Source organism: Ambystoma mexicanum, chromosome 7q (genome assembly GCF_040938575.1).
Source record: "Ambystoma mexicanum isolate Mex_15411 chromosome 7q, UKY_AmexF1_1, whole genome shotgun sequence".
NCBI classification, from domain to species: Eukaryota; Metazoa; Chordata; class Amphibia; order Caudata; family Ambystomatidae; genus Ambystoma; species Ambystoma mexicanum.
The window spans coordinates 174822884-174844678 of NC_090941.1; the positions used below are offsets into that span (position 1 = coordinate 174822884).

At 47.8% G+C, this 21795-nt stretch overlaps 1 protein-coding gene across 4 annotated transcripts in view; it reads right to left on the reverse strand.

The window, feature by feature from the left end:
* Positions 1–20946, reverse strand: part of FARP1 (FERM, ARH/RhoGEF and pleckstrin domain protein 1) — a 1178254-nt gene extending 1157308 nt beyond the window's left edge. For 2 of the 4 annotated variants that reach the window (XM_069640747.1, XM_069640742.1), the window contains exon 1: positions 20691–20904. The gene's annotated coding sequence lies outside the window, so the exon portion shown is untranslated. Of the gene's footprint in view, positions 1–20690 lie in introns of all 4 variants that reach the window. The other 2 variants (XM_069640745.1, XM_069640749.1) reach the window with 2 other exon arrangements.
* Positions 20947–21795: the final 849 nt, after the last annotated feature.

Sequence of the window (21795 nt, forward strand, 5' to 3'; positions counted from 1 at the left end):
GTCACCCCTCCTGGAAAGCTTGGTATCCCCCAGGGGGCTCGTGGCCGTAACCATGTGACTGTATTCAATAAAAGGAATGAGCAGCCTCCCACTCATTCGTCTTCAGAGTAACCAACCATGGTGTGCTGTGTCATTGTGCAGCACCATGCTGGTGCTGCGTTGCCGACAGAGGGCCTGCCCTGCAGGACCCTCCACCATGACATTCCTCCTCAGGGCAAAGCTGTCCCCCATGGTTATCTGCCATACAGATAGAGTCCCTGCTGGGCAACTCTATCCACGGAAGTCGGTGCCCCTGCTAGGCAAAGCCAGCGTCATCTGCTCGTGCAGAAATGGGTGCCCCCAGACCTGAGAGCGGCCCGTGTGCTCACAGGCTGACTGCGTGCCCCCAGTCCGGAGCTGTCTGCCCCCAGCTGTGATGTCATGTCGGGTGATCCCGACATAAACAGGGTGATCCCTGCCTGCAATCCTGCTGCGTGACCGCAGCCAGTGTGTCTGCTGGGTGCCCCCAGCCTTGTTCAGCCTGGCCTAAGTAACCGCAGGCCAGAACATAATTATTTTTTTTATTATTTATTTTTTTACATAGAGAAAAATATAAGTCGTTGGGAGGAAACTCCAGTCTTTAAAATCTTGATTCATGTCAAGGATGGGTCTTCGCGAATAGCTTATGTGGGTGGGCGGCGAGGGTGGGATGGTGAAGTTTCTCGACAGGCCTGCACAGCAGAAACAAAAACATAATATCGACAGGAGGCGCAGCAGAGAGTTTTTTTTTTTCAAATGGAGTTTTGCCATTATAAAACGCGCCTGTGAATTGGGCCCCATGTAGTAACGTCCTTAGTTAATTTACTGCGCAACCAATAGAGACGCAGCGCCCCCACCCTGCAGAAAAGTGTGTTCAACCCCTGCTCCGGGTGCCCCGCAAATCACTCACAAGAAAGAGAACTTCCCTACATTGCATCAAGCTCCATAGTTCCATTGTTTCCCAAAAGTGACCTTAACTTGACCCCATCTTAAAGTTGCAGTAGCAGGATTCTGAACGAGGGGTGGGTTCCTAAAAACTTCCTTGACAAGTCCCCACCTTTCACCCCCTCCTGCCATCAGCAGGCGGCACACATCACATGTCCCCGGGCTGGTTCGCAGTGCACAGGCTTCTTCTGGCAAAGACAACAATGATTTGGTTTTACCTGTAAGGGAACTGACAAGGAAACATACGCTGCCTACCACGTCACACGGGAGTAAGGAAACCTCCTAGAGTACCCAGGGAGCAGTGCCAGACTGCCGAGTCACGGCCTACCCTGGCCGCACCCACCTCCCTCCCGCCCGCCGGCATTGGCGCTGTCAGCGTGCACGGTCTGTTGCACGCCGCAGCCACATTATCTCGAACAATAGCCTCACTTGTTTTTATTACTCTCCGCCGTACACAATCTTAAACCCTACATTAATTTGCCTACTGGGTTCCGTGTCCATCGCGTGTGTACACCGCCCGCCCCTCCCTCCCTCCCTGCCTCCCTCCCTCTCGGTCTCTCTCTACCCCTCTCCCCCCCCCCCACACATACATACACTTTTTGTCAGCTCGGTTCTATGGTTCTATCCCCCCTGTATGTAGGCTACGAAGTGCGCATGATGCGCCAGCTTTGAGCGTGCGTCAGGGTTGAAGGTTGGCATGATGGCATCATACATGCAACATTCAAGTCGGGAGATGCTAGTCCCATCACGGTTTTGAACATTGCATTTTGGGACTTTTAGTCCTGTCTTTATAGTGGGTAAATTCGGGAGTACAAGTCCCAGAAAGAAAAGTTAGTTGGGACTGGGCTAGGCTAGCATCTCCTGACTAGCATGGGGCACAATGGCATGTATGTGGCACGGCGTGTCTGCGTGGAGTGCATGGCGTGAACGAGTTGAGAGGGCATGTGTATTTGTATTTATTTGAAGGGCAAGGTTGTCAATTTCGAACAGAAATGACTTACCCAACTCATTTGCAGATGGTGGAAGCCTTCCCACGAAGTACGCCTGTACAATAGCACACGGATGGCAACAATTCAAAAAAGGTAGCAGGGGCCCCCTCTCTAGAAAGAACATGGCATGATGGGTTTTACCCACGTAGAGCGTCTGCAGTCATCGCTTTTTGTTCACTGTACTTCTCAAAAAAGGAGGAATATCCATTTGCATATCAGTTTTCTTCCTGCCCACAAGGGCAGTCCAGCACCGAAATGTCTGGCAAACCTCCTTTGAACAAGAGAGCCAACAGCAACCCCAGACACGTGTTTCAGCCTTGCTGGGCCTCATCAGTGAGGTGGAGCTGTGCCTCTCCGAGCAAGAGGTTCACCCAGGTAACTTAAGGTGACCAACCCCAAGCTCCTTGCAAAGAACAGTGAGCAAAAAGCGATGACTGCAGACTCTCAAAGTGGTTGAAAACCATTGAACAGGTTATCATGCCATGTTCTTCCTAGAGAGGGGCGCCTGCTACCTTTTTTGTACAGAAGACAACAAGTAGTGAGCCAGTTTAGGACGGATTAAAAACATAGTCGGACAAATACCAGGGACAAAACAAACAAAATGCATATATAATTTTTTTTTAAAAAAAAATCGGTTCACAAAAAAAGGTATTCATTTAAGGGGGCAAGTTGTTCAGAACTAAACAGTACTAACTAAATGTAAAACATTATCAAGCGTCACTGAAGGGGGTCAGGTAGGGAGTGGAGTGTTGAGTGAAAGTTTCGGTAGGAGTGAGGGAAGGGTGGGTAACGCTGCTATGATGCCCGGGGCAGCACGTGGAGTGTAATGTAGGTAGGGTGTGGAATGGGACTGGATGAATGAAGGGTTAAGGAAGAAGCTCCGAGGACAGGTGACCAACAAAAATACCAGAGCTAGGCTTTTGTGCAGACCTTCGATGGCTGTTCCGATAATACAGTAAACATCACTGCACACAGCCCCTCCTCCCCCAGGCTGGTTACATTCAGCTTCCTTCACTAGTGGCGGCCCGGGGGTGGTCATGTTTTATGTACATTAAGTGCTTCCAGGTATTCGTACTCATTCCCGCTTCAGGTTTCAATAATTATTGCAATTTGAAGTCTCTTACGAAATGTGAAAAATATGTTGTCGCTGTGACAGAATACCATCTGGCAAGGGCAGGCCGGAGCATTCACTTTTCAGGAATACAGTTGCCAAAAGTGGGATCTGCTCATCGGTTCTAAGCCGAAAAACATAATGCACCTTGCTGTGACCGGCTCTGGACATCCCCAGCAGCTGGCCCGTAATGGCAGCAGCGCAAGTTCAACGGTCACATCCATTCCTAAATGGTGCTGCCGGTAGTCAATGCTCCAACATGCAGAGGTTCATAATAGAATTGTGTACCACATTAAGTTGGTGGCAGTTAACATAAAAATATAAGCCATATCTGGTTATGACATGGAGGCGGAGATTAAACAATTATACCGCCATAAACATTGAATGTCATTTGTCAGCTTGCTGAGCAACGACTCGCCCATGATGGGGCCAGGGGTGTATGAACAATGTGGCCCGGGTGTCTCCAGCCCGGGAAACGTCCCTGGTCCCCTTCATCAGGTGGACAGGAACTCAATGTTGAACGTTCCCTGGGAAACAGTGTTTCAAAGACAGTCAGGACAATGGTCATCTCACACCAGGATGTGAAATGCTGGAGACCCTTACGCAGGCAGACAGAGGAAGGAGCGGGAGCAACTGTAGCCCAGAGAAGTTCAGACCACAGAAAAGTCTCACTATTTTGGTTTTTGCAGTCACGAGTTGCACAGCAGCGCACTTGGCAGCCGAGCTCCACATATTTGGTGGCACACTCCTTGTGCAGCAAATCGAGCAACTGGCTCAAATCACAACTAGTCTGCAAAGTGAGCACCTGCAAACAATCTCTTGTCACGCACCCACCCTATGGAAGTCAATCCCAGTATTGACTTGGAATGTCCCCACAATTCACCAATTGCACAAATCTAACAGCACCGGAAGATAAACTAATCCCAATGGTTGCACAGAACGCAACTCACAGTACTGCATTACTGTTAAATGATGCCAGACCAAACGCTGGCTACCCAAACCTTGTACAGTGCTCTGCCACTCTCGAGTGAGAGAAGCTAGGTCTGCTTTGAACAAAATAAAAATGTGCTAGTGCTCCCAAACTTCCAACCTTTGTTGCCCCTCCCCTCTCCCCCGCCCTCCAACGCCCCACTTTCTGAAGACACGGCACTCTTGGTACATCAGCAAGAAGCAACGCAGCCTGGGTTGCACTCTTGACAGCAGGCTTGCTTTGGACAGATTCACTGGAACCAGATTGGGTATATAGAGTTTGTTGCAACGTTCCTCTGCCATAGAGGTGAAGACCATGAGCTCCAAGGAAGAGGAACGCTCTTCTGCCCAATCATTCCCAGGACATACTTGGGGTGAAGATGCAGGTTGGGCAAGGCCTACAGCAAATGAGGCACCATTACCGAAAACCTTGCCACTGGAGTAACAGAACCCCTGCTGCAAGAGCTCTCTACAAACCTTCCTGGTTCGGAAGGGCACAATAGAGAACTTAACTTGCCCCAGAGAAACTGGGCTGGGCCTCCCAGCAACCACAGAACCAAGGAGGCAACCCCTGGCTCTCTGTATCTCTGAACAGTCTCAAAACGAGTTTGGGCACCTCCGACGCCATCCAAGCTGCTGCAGGGGACCCACCAGAGTCATCTGGACTGCCTCTGCATCTCAGAGGTCCCGCCCACCCACAGACACCAAAGCTCTGCTGTCTCTGCAGCCAAGACATGGCAGGTCTTGCACCATCCTCAATTGAACAATGCATGCCAGGTTACCAGAAAGTCAGTCATCGCCACTGCAGTACCAGAACGTCTTGTTGAGTCCGTACAGCCTGATCATGACCAAAAGCAAGCCTCTGCATCTGAGGCAGCCAAGTCTTCCAGTGCTACAGACCAGACACTGGTTGCGGTTTCCCAGTTTCTTCCACCTGCAAGGCGTGACCGAGCAGCACCTCATCATTGGAACTTGTTGTCACCGCTCCCAAACTAGACTCGGCTCCATATCGAAAGCACCCAAACTCCTGCTCAGACGCTGAAAAGCCTGGCTTTATGCAGTGCAGTGAAATACAAGAAGCACTGGTCTGCCCTTAGAACCCTAGTAGCTACTGAGCCCCATTTTCTACCTTTTGAGCGACTAATTTATGAAACTGACATTTTGCTGCTGAAATCTTTGCCCGAGCACCACAATCTACAACACTAGAGAGACCCATTATTTTAAAGTCCCCTTTCCCTAGATGTTCCCTTACAGGAAATGTTTAATGAGTGTGTGCATTTTTGGTTAGTTTAATTAAAGATCATATTTGTGTAGGAACTTGGTTGGACGTTCTTTTATTTTGGTTCCCCAGTGCTATTGTTATTTGAATTGCTTCTGAACCACCTCACATCTTCCACTGAAGAGAAGAGCCTGCCCTCAGCACACATTACAAAAAGAGGCAGAGGAGGTCCACCTTTATGACTGAGATAATGGCTGGTTTTAGAAGTAGTAGGTGGCCGAGTAAGTGCCTTAACCGGAGTAGTAGTAATTTCATCACAGTAGCCCTCTGGTAGAAGCTACTTATAACAGTGAACCATTGAAAATGAGACGTTTCCATCACCAAGGTGTCAAGGTGAGTTTCTAAAACGATGGGGGGGGGGGGGAATAAATAAATAAATCCTACCTGAAATGTCTGAGTAGAACAGGACATTTCTGCTGACCCACACATACCATAGAGCCCCAGTAGCCATCCCTGGAAGTTCACCTCAAGTTCAGAGTCAATGAGCTATCCATTACAAGTTATGGGCACTAGCTTTGTTCAGAACTTCACCAGTCGTCCTCATCCATCACCTCGAGATTGCACTGTGCTCCGTGGAGGAGGCACTGTGCTCCGTGGAGGAGCCAATAACAAAGTCGGTGCGTCTTATTGGTAGACACAGGAAGGGTTGTAGTTTGCTTGCAGGAAGACTTCTGGGTAAAAACACATACACAACCCAAAAGTAAAAAAAACTGGAGACAATACTGCGAGAAGAGACCAGTTTATCCTCCGATATGATAACCTCTCGTCTATGTACATCAGCTTTGGGTATTACGTTTCCCTTCTAAGCAAATCGAGAAGTCGATTATCCTAGAACCTGGGCCTTGTAAAAAAAAAAAAAAAAAAAAAAAAAAAAAAAAAAAAAACCACCACTTGTTACCGCTTACCCAAACTGTACCACAGAGATGGTTGCCTAGCATGGCTAAAAATGTGCCTTTGCCAGTAGCCATTGGCTAGACAATTGAAACCTGTTAAGGAATTGTGAGTGATGTACGTATGTGGAGAACTGAGAGGGCTAATGGCGAGTTATGCCTGGCTAAAAGCTTGCAACTTGAAATGTTTGGGGAAATTCCTCAGGGCCACCTCCATTGTCCCATCTTCCAATTTTCTTTCCAGGACGAGCATAGTGGGCGATGAAAGCAAATATAAACGGGGCCTCCTAATTAGAGCAATTCATCAGAGTGCAAGCCTCATTTTGCCTGGGCCTTGGCGAGGTTGCTAAATTGCGCGACGTGTACTTAAATTATCAACACAAATAAAAACATGCTTTTGATAATGTATACGTCTATCTGCTAAAACAGGTTATAACAACGATGGTAAAAAAAGAAAACATATCTGACTGGTCATTCGTGCCCCAATTATGAAAATAATGCTTGCAGGTTAAAAAATAATAAATAAAAACACAGCGTGCACGTCTAAGAACAAAGTCACGCAAGAGAGAACTAATTGCAGGAAAGCAAAGACATGGCCGGTAATATGGTCTGGGGTCAGGAATGCGGGAGGCCCAGCTGTGCAATTACAAGGGTGGTAGCGTGGAGGCCTGGCTGCCTTCAGCTTTTCGATGGCATTTAAAAAAAAAAAAAAAAAAAAACTAATAAGAAACCACTATCAAATCTCCACACGTGACTGGGAAGGAAACTCGCTTCACGGGAGCTGCTCTTAATCAGGGCAGAGTGGGGGTGGTCTGGATTCTCCAGGGATGCTATTTCGAAAAAGAGATTTCTGTCAATCGCATTTTATTGCCTGAAATGTAAGAATTGGTGAAATTAACAAAAATAGAACTTTCTTTTTCGTCACAAATGCGAACTGTGCGCTTTTACATATAAGAAATGGAAGGCAGAAACCAAGGGACCAGTACTCCGAAACAATCTACCTATGCTAATTAGGACGGCTCCCTCCCACATGCATCTCAAGAAGGCTACCCTTCACGGAACATCTCGTCAGCCATTCATTCATTGCAGAAACTGAACCGCATGGTTAACTGCCCGCAGGCTCCCCCCTTGCCCCCAACAGCTTCTCCTGCTCCAGAATTGTATCCACCTCCCGCTCTGCTGCTTCCGGGCTGGCTGCGCGCCGACCCCCTTACATACATTTGACATAAAATGGCCATTCAAACCACCCCACCTCCCAACTGTTCTATGAGGCGTCTCCATTGTCCTGAAGAATTACTGTGCAAGCCAGAAGGGGTTCAGACACCCCTTTAGTTGTTGCTACGTTCATTGGTTTACAAATAGAAGGGTCCTATAAAATGTCCTGGTGACGGTGGAAAAGACCTTGATTTTAGATTGGCTGGTCATGAAAAAAAGATGCAGAAAAATGGGACTCCTCCCACCAGGGAACAAGTCTTAAAATAAAGTAACTGGGACTCTAGCATAATAATGGCAAGTGACAGCACCAGAAACGAACAGATCAAAGTTAAATAGGCACATTTCTTTCAATTGCCGTAGCATAATCAAGTAAAGTGCACAGGACAAATGACCCATTTCCTTTCATAATATCAACATAAAAATAACCAAGAGAGAATACATTTTAGAAAGGTGTTGGAAAACTAAAAAAGTGTGCACGTTTTAAGCACAATATTCGATACCAAAATAGTCCCAGTACGAGATGTATTACCTTCAGTGGGAGTACATTTTTCATCAGGTCGCTCGGTTGCAAGTATTGTGGAATAGAGCACTGTGACAGACTGCCATTTCGCAAAGGTGTAGAAGACCAGTTTTTCTCCTTTTGACCAATTTAATAAAATGATGCCATCTCTGAAAGGGGAATCTGCTATCAGATTCCCCTATCATAAATTCCTTGCCAACAGCATTGTGTACACCTGTGCACTGTAGCATCAACAGCCAGATTGCAGCACCTGCCCTATAGTGGCACAGAGCAGGTGACGGGTGCCCTTTTAACAGCGGAGGTAACAGCCAAAGTCCCTGGGGCACAGGGGCGACATCCAAGATACCTAGCTCCAGTGGGGAGTGTCCCATGCTGGTGGAAGGTAAACACTAACCATAAACCATGCCGGACAGATAGGGCATGGTGCCTGGCACTACCCAGAATCATTCCAACCACATCACATTGATATCACACAAGTCAGTCCTTTAGGCCCAGTTCAGCTGTGAAAGGGTTATGTGTATTGTCCCCACATAGGCTGGACCTTGCCCTACTGCTAGGAAGGTAGCCTGGGGAAGTTGACCCCCCCCCTTTGTATCCTTCGTAAGGCCAGGTAATACCCCCCCCCCCGCACCCTTCTGCCCCCAAAGACAGCCACTCCACAGGAAGCTGTCCTAGGAACGGTTATCAAAGGGCAAATCCACTCACAAAATGCTTGGCCTAATATGAGGGTGTTGCATTACCTAAAGGCCTTTAATCCCATTGAGAAGGGAAGGGGGCGGGATTAGTGTAGACAGGGACAGCTCAGTACAGTTGAGGGAGGGTTCCACCATCTTGTTTCTGTCTTCCACTCCTTCCCATCTCCTCCATTTCCTCTAGCACAAAGTCCTTTGGGTGCGAGGTCAAAAAGGCAAAGTCCACCCAATTCTTTTAAGAACAGGTATTGGGCCCATAAAGCAGGCTGGCTTTATTCCAATCACTTGTGGAGTTTTACCTTTAAAGGAAGGGGTCTCACACCACTTCTTTGAATCATATTTTGGACTTCAACCCTTGAAGATTTCGTTTGGACCCTGCTGGGAGAGCAGTCCTTTTCAGAATCCTCCAGTTCTGAGGTGGAGGCAGGTGTTCCAAGGCAAAGGTAAGCTCTTCCACCCACTCCCCACCATACCCCAGGACCATTGGGGGTGAACCTGCTGCTGCAAGACCTGCCTCTCTGCCATCCACAGCAGTACCGAGGACTTCACTGTGCTGAAGGACCCCTGCAGTTGTGGATCACCCTCCCCATTGTTTGGGAGTCGAGAACAAAGTACCTTCTTGTCCCTGGAGTGGGACTCGCAGCAACCCGAAGAGTGACTTGCTGCTATAGCAAGACCTGCCTCCGACATCCACAGTGATACCCAGGACCTCACTATGTTGAAGGACCCCTGCAAATTGTGTGCCAGCCTCCCCATGCTTGGGAGCACGAGACAAGGACTCATCTTGCCTCTGTATTGAGACTCTCAGCACCCCGAGAGCCGGGATCCTAGTGTTTTTGGTATTGAGCTACTTGGTGCTGTTTTCAAGAACTGTTTGACACATTCAAACCACCAAGACCCTGCAGTGCTACCTTTTGCACTCTCCCGATCTTTTAATTGCTCGCACAACACCAAGAAGTCTGATCGGAGCGGCCAGACCACCAAGAACAGCAAAAGGGTACTATTGACTGCCAACTGCCCCCCCCCCCCCCCCGAGACTGGTTAGGTCACTTTTATCCCTTTTGCACCCAAGAATATAACCTTTCAAAAAAACAATGTGGTTATTACTTGTCTTAAACCCCCCGAATACCTAAGAGTGCTGCATCTTGTTATCTTTGCTTATTCTGTGTTCTTTCGTCAGAAGTGGGATTTGTGTAACGTTTGGCTAGTTAGTGATTATTGTACAAGGTGCGTTTTACTAAAAAGTGTATACATTTGTATAGAACCTTGATTAGACATTCCTTTCGCTTGGACCATTATACTTCCCTATTTGGGTTGCTACTGAACCACATTCACATCCCGGAAGAGTATAGACTGCGCTCGCCCCATCTTACCACAAAAGCGAGGTGGTATCTCTATTAACTGTACGAGGCCAATAGCAGTTTGGGGTTTTTTTTCGTGGTCAACCCGGATATTTTAGGTTGGTGCACAACCGTTCAACGTGCAAATTAAAATAGTGGTATGGTGGCCTCTGGTTTTTACAAAAAAAGTAAACGGATGATGGAAGGCAACACAGTTCGTCAAATCTGCCCCTTTACGGGGTTTGGGAGTGCTGAGATAGAGGCTTAGAAAGACCCCACGGTGGTCCTGGAGTAGTGGTTGTGTTTATATGAACAATAAATATGCCCCAAGTGGGCTAGAATGTAAAGGGTGACGAACATGAATAACAAAATTATGTAGATCTAAAAAGTCTATTAATGTTGTGTGGCCAGCAAAATAAATGATTGTGTGATGATTGAACAGATCATTGAGTAAAATATGCCTAGTTAAGCACAGAAAGTTCTTCCTACAGCCCCTTTCCAACCAGATCTAGGAAGCAGGGTTACCTGAAAAGGTGCCTTGCGTGTTTTACTGCTCACTAGCTCTGCAGGAGCCCAAGTGAAGCTATTAGCTTCAAAACAGCCCATCAAGTAAAATCAAGAGGCATGGTTTAACTGCAACAACAGCAGGAACTCTGAAAATAGTTCTAAAAAGTAGTGTAACCGTTAAAATATCTATGGGTTCGTGCTCGTTTTCATACACTTCAATCTCATCTGAGCCCTGCATCCCATATATATAACATACACTGAAAAAACGAGTACAAGTTTAGTTAAGGTGCCCAATGAAATTCAGCACATTTGGGAAGTCATCACCGGCTCAACTCAGCGTCCTCCCATTGAGGTCCTCCATAATACCATGTCCCCCATGTTATTGTGAATCTCTTCTCTTATAATATATATGTGTTCATGGGGTTTGCAACAGGAAGCGCAGACTTAAGCCGTTCATGACTTCCCAATTGACTGAATTTCAGGGATTTTTTGCTTCGATAAATTTGGGCAGCTTAACTAACTAACGTTTTTTCGTTATACCATAGATTTTTTCTGCACCACCGGCCATGGCCTTTGCCCGTGCCCACTGTATATTTTAACAACACTACAAAGCCACTAGCCATGGCCGAATGCCATGGCCAGTGGCTACAGCCTTCAGCCATGCTCACTGTATAGGTTACATTACCAAGCCACTAGCCATTTCCTTTGGCCATGCCCACTGTGTATTTTACAACGCTACCAGCCTTTGCCCGTGCCCACTATTGTTTAAAAAACACTACCAAGCCACAATTTTCACCCCCTTTCTCACTGTAGCTGTAAAAAAATGTTTAAAAATGTTTCCCCCCCATAACCGTGGGTACAATCACAATGACCTACAGATAACTGTGGCTATGTGTAGTTTTCCGATAGCCGCGGTTATCAGGAAAAACGAAGAACACAAAAAGAAAATGCTTCAAGTGCTCCCCCCGACCCGCATATGTACCTGCTCCCCCCCCCCGTCGCCCAACCTCCCGGGACCCCTCTCATGACCTTTTCACCTCCCCAGCCCTATCCCACCGCACTCCCCTTGACCCCCCCCAAACACTTGCTTCCGTGTGACACACTTTAATTCCCGTTCCAGTATGGAGTCGCAGTTACCCTGCCTAATACTTGCTGCTACGGGAAAACCGTTTGTGCTGCAAACCTGGACCCTTGCCCACCTCCAACTCTCCTATTTGACATGCTGCCCTCTCCCATCCACCTCCCCCCACCTCTAGCCTGATGCCATTGCAAAGGTTTTCCTCTTGAAGATGTGATTTTTCTGCTTTTCTGGTAATCACGGGTATAACCTCTCTCTCTTTTAATTGCTAAAAAGCCTCTCTGCTACAATGCACCATTTTTTTGGGAGAGGGGAGCATCCCCTTCATCCATCAAATATATTTTTTAAACGACTGGACAGAATAAGTCCAGACCGCACTTCGTGCCCAAGTTGTTACAGTTCTTGTCCAATTCCGTTCAGCGGTTTTTACTGTGCAGTCCGGCAAAAATTGACCTTTTTTGTCTATGGAAAAAATGAACAGGGACAAGGCTGAACGTGCTTTTATTGTTTTCTTAACTTTTTTTAACAAATCTTTCCCAAACTTCCCATTTGCGGGGGGCGTGGTTTATTATTAGCAATTTTTTGTATTCCTATGGTACTCAGTACTCACCTTATCTATAGTGTGGTGACTGCCACACTAAAATAACACACACACACCAAACTAAGGGATAAAATACCACGCGGCTGTCATTGATATGCAGCCCTGTACACAGGCCCTGTACCCACGCCCTTAGCCACAACCCTTTGCTTCAACAGGTCGTGGCCCAGCGCATCAGGAAACATTGGAGGACACGCCAGGCGCTTGCAGTACTTCAACACACACCTAGAATACCACTGAAATGTAAAGATAGTGCACCGTCCTGATGAAACGTGGCTTTCCTGTGTAACCCTCAGGTTACTCCTGGTGTAGTGTTCCCCGTGCCTTCTCCCTAATCGCCCGCGGGTCAAACCGATGGTATGTGGCAAATATGTTAATTAGTGTGGCATACTAGGGTGGCATACTCATGCTGTTATCTTGGTTGTGGGTGAAGCGGCGTGGTGGGTGTCTCGGGGAGCTGAAGCAGGTCGCTGGCGTGCGCGTGCATGTGTTGTGTGATGCCAATAGCCCGCAGCATCCAAGCTTGTCAAACGACAGCCATGGTGCCGTTTGGCTAGCAGCACTCCACTGCGCAGGAGGATGTCGCCGGCTTTCCTTTCGTGTTCGGTCAGTCAGCCCCACCCGCCCCCCATCCGAATTCCAGGCTTACTAAAAAGGCGCCCTTTCCCTCCATTCACAGAGGAGAGAAATATCCCGCCTGGTCCAACGGAAGACTGCTCAGGGTCTAGGGTTGCAGACGATGCACCTCTCGTGGCTTCGAGACCGCCATCTTGTACATTTTCAGGGGCCATGTTTCCTATATGAAAACAAGGTGGTAGAGCTATGCCAGGCCACACCACAGGGGTCTCAGCTGTCGCCCACATACTGCCAATGTTCATGCCTCTTCAATGCCCCCCTCTGGTGAGAAGGGATGTGGGGCTGTCCACTGAGCAATCAGCAGCACTCTAACCTTCCAATGCCACTGTATTCTCTCCCTCTCTCTCTCGCCCTCCCTCCCTCTCGCCCTCCCTCTCTGGGGGGGGGGGGGGGTCAGCGAGGCTGGAGGGACCCAGGGATGTTTGTCAGCGAGGCTGGAGGACTCTGCTATTCATCCCCACCCATACTCCAATGTCTCTGCAGTCAGTTGAGGACTGGCCAGTAATTTAAGTGGGATTAGAAATTGTGGGGGTGGGGGGGGCGGGGGGGGAGGGGGAAGAGCTCTCGTTAGGGGATGTGGCCCAAGTACAGGTGTGCTTAGACATGCGCCCTTTCGGGAGCCCCCCCCCTCACCCAATGGGTGGGGGCTGATAAAATAAGCAGAGCTGAGGCGCACTGGCTTTATTACCTTCAATGTGCCCAGCCCCTCCTTTTAAACAATAGAAGGGGCTGGGTGCACCAAAGGTGCGACACCAGTGTGCACCAGCTCACACCCAGCAGGCAGCCTTTTCATTCAAGGAGCCACGTGGTGCAATGCTTTACCAAGGGCTCCTTGAATTAAAGTGCTGCCTGCTGCTGATGGCTCTGTACTCAAATAAGAAGAATTACTGTAGCTAGTTATTCTAACTTGGCACACACTAAAGCATGGGGTTTCAATAAAACATTTTTACAGAGCCCCCCCCCTTAAGTAAACAGAATGTGGGCAGGGCCTCACCAAATGCTAGAACCGATTACACTTTCTATTAAAAGCAGTCGCCCTCCTGCCTTTGAATAGAGCCACATAATCACACCGGACATCCTGTCTCGGCCCCGCAGTTTGAAGACCCCTGCTCAAAAGGTCTTCAAAACAGTGTACTTCCACTGGTACCTTGCCATTTTCTTCTCCGCCCAACTCTCTGCACCCATGTAGTTCTGGGGCAAAATGTGTCCTACAGACTTCCATTCGGTCAAGGCAAGTATCCCATTTCACAAGCTGCCTCCTAACACTGGCCGACTGGCCTACAGGGAAGTCTGGAGATTTCCCTCTGGGACTCTGGACCATGCGCCTCTTTTCTGAGAGCACTCAATGATTCATATCGCTGCATGAAGCACGCGCTATTAAAAAGCCATTTTCCCTTGCGCACTGTAAAATGGGGCAACTTTGAAGAAAAACATAAATTAAAACACAAAAAGGGTTACCAGTCCACTCCTGGGCCCCTTACACAAATAAGAGACACTCCCACCATTCATTCACGGTCAGACAGGGGGCATCAAGTTAGCTAAGGCACCAATGAAGCAGCGACCACAGACACAAATGGCAATAGATACCTTGGATGACATGCTGTCCGAGTAAGACCCAAGGGGGAGTTTTTTGGGTAAAGGGTGCATATTGCGCAATCGAATATTATGTGTTCAGTAACAATGCTCATAAACATCTAGAAGCACAGTGAAGTGACGCATCAAACTGGCCCCCCTTTTGACACAAATCTGGCCCACAGTAGCAGGTTGAGCCTAGCCTTTGGGCTCCATTGCCAGTTCGAGCCTGCTTTCACCCAGTTAGTCCCAAATCCACTTCCCCTCACTCTGAACAAGCGGCAGGAAACAGACGACCTCCAACTCGCGCACAATGCAGGTGCCCTCTAGTGCACAAACTGGGCATTCGCCCAGCAGGTCTACTCAGGATGGATCTTGCAAAGCCATCGTCATTTGGGAACCATATGAACACCGAGGGGAGCCTCCGGATCCGGGATAGGCAGCGTGGGGTATTAAGCAATAATAACAAAAAACGGGCTGCTAAGATACCCACCGGTTTCAACCTCGTCGTGACAATCTCGCCATACAGAAACATGCCAAGAAGCCATGCGTGGCTTGAAAACGATACACTTTTAAAAACGGGGCAATTTGATTAGTCGCTTGCAAATGTCTTTGCTAAACGTAAACATGGGACACAGAAAACCGGAACTGAGGACATACTGCGCATTCTCTGAATTGAATCAGTTCACAAGACCGCAGACTACCACACCACACTCTCCTTCTTATCTTCTAGATCTTTCCTAAACACCCTGCCGGGAATATCTGATCTCACACGCCGCCACTGGCACCCAACATCTGAAGACTACATTGAACAGGAAAGCTGAGGTTGTAGCCTCACTCCCGCCCCCTCCCCCACAAGACCCAACCACCCTAGTTGCTCATAGGGTTTGGCCCAGTCGCAATGTGGACGGTCGTTTCTCAGGGTCACCCACATTTCTTGCGATTTGCTCGCAACCTCAGGGTCGGGCGGTTCTTTTCAGCATCTGGAACTGGCTTCCGATTAAAAGGCCTGCTGCGTTCGTAAATCATACACACGAGAAAGCTCGACATGTGTATTTGGGCGAGGCAAGCCGCCCCATCAATTAGCCCAGCCACACCGCCTCAGATGTGCCGCTATGGCAAATCTCAGGCTTGCTAAAAAAGCTCTTCTAAAATCCTGCATCATTTTTAGTCAAGCAGTCCCACAATGTCATGCCTTACATTAAGTTGCAAGAAAAAAGTAGAGGAAGCGGTTGGAGTCGCCTCCTGCCATCAGCGATTTCAGCAAGCAACAACTTCCTCAAAGCATATGGCCTAGTCTCTATAGCAAGGAGCCTTCTGGTCCACACTGTACTGCATACAGCATACCCAAACACCATTTGCCTCCCGAACGCTCCTTAAAAGCAGCAGGAAGGCAGTGAGCGAGCTATATAAAAATAGCAGAAAACATAAATAATTATTTGCTACAAATAAAAAAAAATGGTGTCATCAAGGGGAGTAGCGTCGAGTTTGCACGTCACTTATGGTATTTGATCAATCGCATTTATGTCATTTGATCAATCACGGATTATCAAAATAAAGCAGGTATAAACTAACATTTTATAAAAAGTTAGTTTGCAGAACTTATGTTCCAAAATGGGGCCTTGTCGAAATCAACATCTTCCGCTTAAAAGCTCAGCAGTGTTGTGCCTTAGGGCTTCTGTAATCATTTCCCTTCACTCTCTAACTATCAAGTAAATAATACGGCGCGCGCGGGTAACAGGCAAAAAGCAACGGGGCAACGGCTAGAAGTTGGAGGAGTGCTTCCGGATTTATAGAAACGGTCAGTTTGTATGCAGATTAAGGGCCCGATTCATGAAATTTTTTGCCCGGTTCAAAGTGACTCTGCACTGCTGAAAAGTGACTCTGCACTGCAGACACAAACCCGGATTCATGGAACTGTGCAAAGTCCATTTTTGCAGTGCAAGGCCGCTGCAAAGGGCATCATCAGGGGTTGGGCGGAACAGTAATGCTATTACCGCCGCATCACCACTCCACCCAGTCCCGAGTTTGGTTGGAAAACTGGGAGGTTTACTTCCAGCTCTGAGCAGCAGGTAAATCTCCAGCTTTCCACTGGTTTCCGGCACAATTACCACCAGCAGTAATAGCAGTGAAAATCCACATAGAGTCCTATGGACTCTCAAAAAAAAAATGGGGAATTACTGCCTTACCACTAGTCGGGATCCGGCGCTAATAGCGCCGGCCTGAGTAGCGTAATAGCGTTGGCGGTATCTCGGCACAATTACCGCCAAGTCTATGATAAGGCCCAAGTCATTTTGTACTGCAAAAAGGACTAAGCACCAACTTTGCACTGCAAAAATACACTTTGCACAGTTCCATCAATCAGGGTTTGTGCAGGCAGTGCAAAGTCACTTTTCAGCATTGCAAAGTCACTTTGAATCGTGCAAAAAAATTCCATGAATCGGGCCCAAAGTCTTAGCAGACCAATTGTGAGCAAGCAAAAAAAATAAAAAAATAAACACAGTTGTTGTCTACAACAGTTTGGCTTGAAAGAGAGAGCACGATCCATTTTAATCTCTTATATTAAGCAGGATTGGCCTTGGTCACTATACTGTGCGCAAAACAAGTTGGTCGATTGTTAGTCCAGTTAAGATTTCGAAAGTTGATACCTTTTATTGGACTAACTGTAAATATTACGCCGAGATGAAAAAATGGATGAGCCTTCAAAGTCACATAAATCTTCATTAGCTGGTAAGAAGCAAAAGCGGCGGGGGGGGGGGGGGGGATAAACTGTAATGAGCAGTATACAACCAAGGCTGGCATCCCAGGAATGTGAGCTTCTTATCCAACAACCATAAATCTAAACAGCAAGACTGTCAGCTTGCAGGCAGTAGTTTATTGTTCTGTTTAAGAGATACTCGCATTTACAGAGTTAAAGCAGCCTACGTCTCCTATTCGATACTGTGTAAGAGTACAAGTCATTAAGGTTATGATATGATAGGTTATTTTATTTAATACCCATAGGTTTCTAAGCGCAGACCCGGGGATCGAACCTGGGGTGCTCTGTGTCGTCTTGCTTCCAAGGCGAGCACCTATGCCCACTGATCTATCCTCCTGCAACAGGTTGGTCTTGGTCTTCTAACATCAGGTTGGGGTTAGCACACATGGGAAAACCTTTGCAATGGCCCATGGATAATTTTGGGGGTACACAGGATATATGAAAGGATTTACGCCAAGCTAACCAAAAGGCCCAGGTTAGATAGGGTGGCGTCACACCACCCAGTTTGCATCCCGCCCTTTCTTCCCGAGAGCTCACTGATATCAGGGCGTTAGGCAAATTGGCTGATTTGAAGCAAGTCAGACAACTCCCAAAATACACCAATTTGTTAAATGAATGTGTGCAGAGCAAGCAGGGTCCAGCTACAAAGTCATTGGGCCTTCATAGAACAAGAACTGGGAATGAATTAAATAATACTGTAATACAGATGAAACAGGAAGGGAATTGCCTGCAGACTCTTGGGGGAGGGGGTGAGTATTGAATGCTACACTAGAGACACCCTTCCTTCTCAGGAGACCCCTGTGTTACGCTATGCTAGGTTATTGCCATTTGAATGGCGTCCACCAGCTTCACCTAGCACCTTGCTTTAGGCGTATGCGAGTACAAAAATGCATGTCTGTGGTTGCTTGCGATTCCATGCAGAGAGGGCGTGGCCTAGCCTAGCAGTTTGGGTTGGGTTGGGCTGCTACCATTGGTGGCAGTACCTGACTTTGCATATGGTTGGACCCCTTTTGCAGTGGCACAGACACTAAAAAACAGTGGTGTGGAAGGCAGCCCAGAGTAGTGCCAGTGGTTCAGATCCATTCCAAACCTTCTACCCATCACTTTTTTCGTTGGCTCTTGGTGACACACATCTTCGTCGAAGTGAGTGCTGTTTAAAAGCATGTCAGATGTCATAGTAAGCCACTAAGCTGAATACCACCATTGCATAAAAACCAAAGGTTCTCGGCACGTGTGCTAAGCTGATCAATCACCATTCATTCCCTGCCAAACTGCATAACAGAGATAGATGGACCTCGTTACCACCTAAAGCAAGACATGCACTTCACCTGAATTTGGGATTATGGATGTTCCCCCTTGCTGCAAAAGTGCAGGCAGAGGAGAGAGCAAATGCCAACCTTTGGCAAACCTGATCAAGTCTTGTTATGCCCTCTTTGCAGTTCAGACCCTCCATGCGGTCACTACCTCCCTACAAATGTAAGTGTTCATGCAAAGGTAAACTATGACATTTTCTATTAGGTCACACTAGGGAGTTCGCTAACTTTTGTTATGTTAATTTATTGAGCGCACAAACGCTCGAAGGCACCATGGCAATAACATGTGAGCAGAGTAGATTAACATCATAATTAGAACACAAACGTTTTCAGCAGCCAACGAAAGTCAAGGTGGTCAACAGTCTTGTGTAATGCAAGAGGAAGGGCGTTCCAAGCCTTAGTGACAGCAACCGAACAAGCACATCCGCCTGTACGTGTCAATCTGAAACGGGGAACCACAACAAGAAATGCAGACTGGGATTGGAGGCACCGAGTGAACATAATGGGGGAATTCATCCTAGATATATTCAGACCATAGGCCATTAAAGGCACAGTTCACCATACACAAGGACTTAAACAGAGCCAATGGAGCTTTTCAATAATGGGGTCATATGGGTGCCAAAAGGGGGCTGAAAGATGGCTCTAGCAGCAGCATCTTCAACAGCTGAAGCCGATTGATCATATAGCGTGGTTGGGCCAGATACAGCGAGTTGCAGTAATCCAAGTCTCTCATAACAAGCGCAGCGACCACAGGTTGCCTGACAATTTTCAGGTACGAATGGAAGAACTTTCCCAAGTATACGAAATTTAAAATGACCTTTCTTGCAGACTGCAGCAACCTTACCATCCATGGCAAGGGTAGAAGAAATAATGACCCCCCAGATTCCTAACCGATAAAGCAGGTACCGGAATAGAACCCAAGGATACAGGCCAGCAGTCATTGGTCCATAAAAGAAGAGGAGAGGTAGTGTCAACAACAAGCACCTCAGTGTTACTGCCATTTAGTTTCAACCAGTTCGACGACATCCATTCCCCCACATCCTGAAGAAACTTCCTAAACTGACTGGCCATATCATACTGATTTAAGTCAAGAAGGACCAGAATTTGCGTATCATTGGCATAGGAATAATAGCGAAAGCCATGGGACTGGATGAGAAACAGCAGAGGCCTGATATAAAGATTAAACAAAATAAGGGACAGAGCAGATCCCGGCAGGACACAACAAAAATGTGGGATCGAGCTAGAATGAAAAGGCAGAAAAGAGACCGATTGGGAGCGGTCGGCAAGAAAGGAGATGAACCAGTCAAGTACTTTACCAGACAGCCAGGCGCTAGACAGCCTGGAGATCAGGGTGGGATGGTCAACTGTGTCGAACTTTTGACCCTCCATTTGTAGTACTTTTACCACCCCTGCTCTTCCCCCATGAAACTGCACATACATTTAAAATTCGCCACCTGGTTCTACAGGGGGTTCCAATACAAAGCAGATGGATAGGATCCATGCATCAGCGCTCACCTTGCCAACCACTCACACTGCAACCCCGACTATAATGCCCCCAGGCAACAAAGTGGTCTTCCCAATGCCACTCATTACAGGCCTCCCACAACCAAGCAAGAAGAACAACCAGAATGCCCGAAGCTCTACCAGGCCATAACAATGACAGATCAGCCCTCTACAAATGACATGCAACATAACATAAAAGAGACACACACACTACGTGTACATTGACTTGCATTAAAGAGGGGGTAAAAATGGATGAAACCGAAAATAACAGTAATAAAAGTTGCTACATCAATAGGTTTCCTTAGATGCAGAAAGAGAGTCAACCCCTCCACTGTACAAAGAGAGCAGACATACAAGCATCTCCGATGTTGCTGCCATCAGCACACACACACACACACACACACGCCGCGCTCTTATTTTTAATCCAAGCATGCACAGATTTGCGGTCATTTATGTTATGTTCCCACAGTACATAGTTTCCCTCCCTCTCAAGAAGGGAAGACAGGCGGTTCATACACAAAAAAAAGGGGGGATGCTAAAGGTTTCCGAAAAAACACATTGGAGCAATGGCATACGTGCATGTTAAAACATCGTGCAGTGAGGGGGTCGTTTCCTGCACCGCTCCCCGGCGAGACACAGCCGCCGCCCGCCTTGGTGACATTGCTGCGCCGGCAGCATCTCCCGCTGATGCGGCTTCATTCCTGCGCGCTGGAGCTGCGCTCCCCTCCCCCGCCACATTGTTCATCAGCCCGCTTACCTCAGAGCCGCCGCCGACGCCGACGTCGCTCTCCAGCCGCTCCGGTAATCCCCGTGCCTCAGTCGGCTCCCGCGTCTCCTCCTGGTGTACTTTTTTACCTCACACGTCCACCGTTTGTTAAATATTATTTCGCATACCAGAGGCAGAGGGGGGCTCGGGTAGGGGGCCTCTCTTGCCGAGTTGTTGATGCCCGAGAGGACCGGCTTCGTGAAAAGCCGCACCCCCTGCCTGCGATTCCTTCAACTCCATTCACAGGGATTGCCTTTTCGGTCCGCCCTGTGAAATTATTCAGTCCTGACCCTGCCTCCTTTTCTCGGCATACGCACACCCCCTCTGGAAAGCAGTCTCTTTTAAAGAGCCAGAGCATCTAATATTGTTATAAACGTGGTGTAAACTGCAGGTTTGAATACTACTCTACCGCCGGCAATCTTCAGTACAAATTCTACTCTTGCCTGGACAATCTTCCTTACCTCAGTCTTTTTTCTCAACATCTTTCTCCAATGTATGTTTCTTGTTGACTGGTCCCCTCTACGTTGAGGCCAATCAACCCACAGTCCTCCAGTTTAATACCAAGGTGTTGGGTGATCGAAAACACCAGGGATGGAAGTAGGTGTCAGGAATGTAACGAGGAAGGGAAAGACTAGGTGTAATGAAGATTACTGGTAAGTAATCAGACTATTATCCCCACTCCACTCTCCTCCTCTCAGTACGTATTTTTGAAGCTTACCAAATATCCTAGATCAGCCCATTCATCCAGAAATAAAGGCAGACCAATATGTTCTGAGAAACCCAGTGCACTTTTATCACCAATGTAAGTAGGATGGAGCCATTGGGGGAGAGCAGCCTGGAGGACTGCACAAGAAAAGACACAACCAGACTGCTCAGGAAGGTGAATCCGATAATGGTATGAAAATACTTCGAGTATCGCAAGTGGCAGCCCTACATACAGATGCCTAAAAGGAAAGCACCCTCAGCCTCTGCCAAAGAAATTGACATTCTCCTGGCCAGTGTACCCCTGTGGAACTACAGTGGTCTAATCCTGCCAGGGAGTAAGACAGAAAGATGGCCTCCTTAAGCCAACGGCTGAGCCAGGGGCATTGGTAGG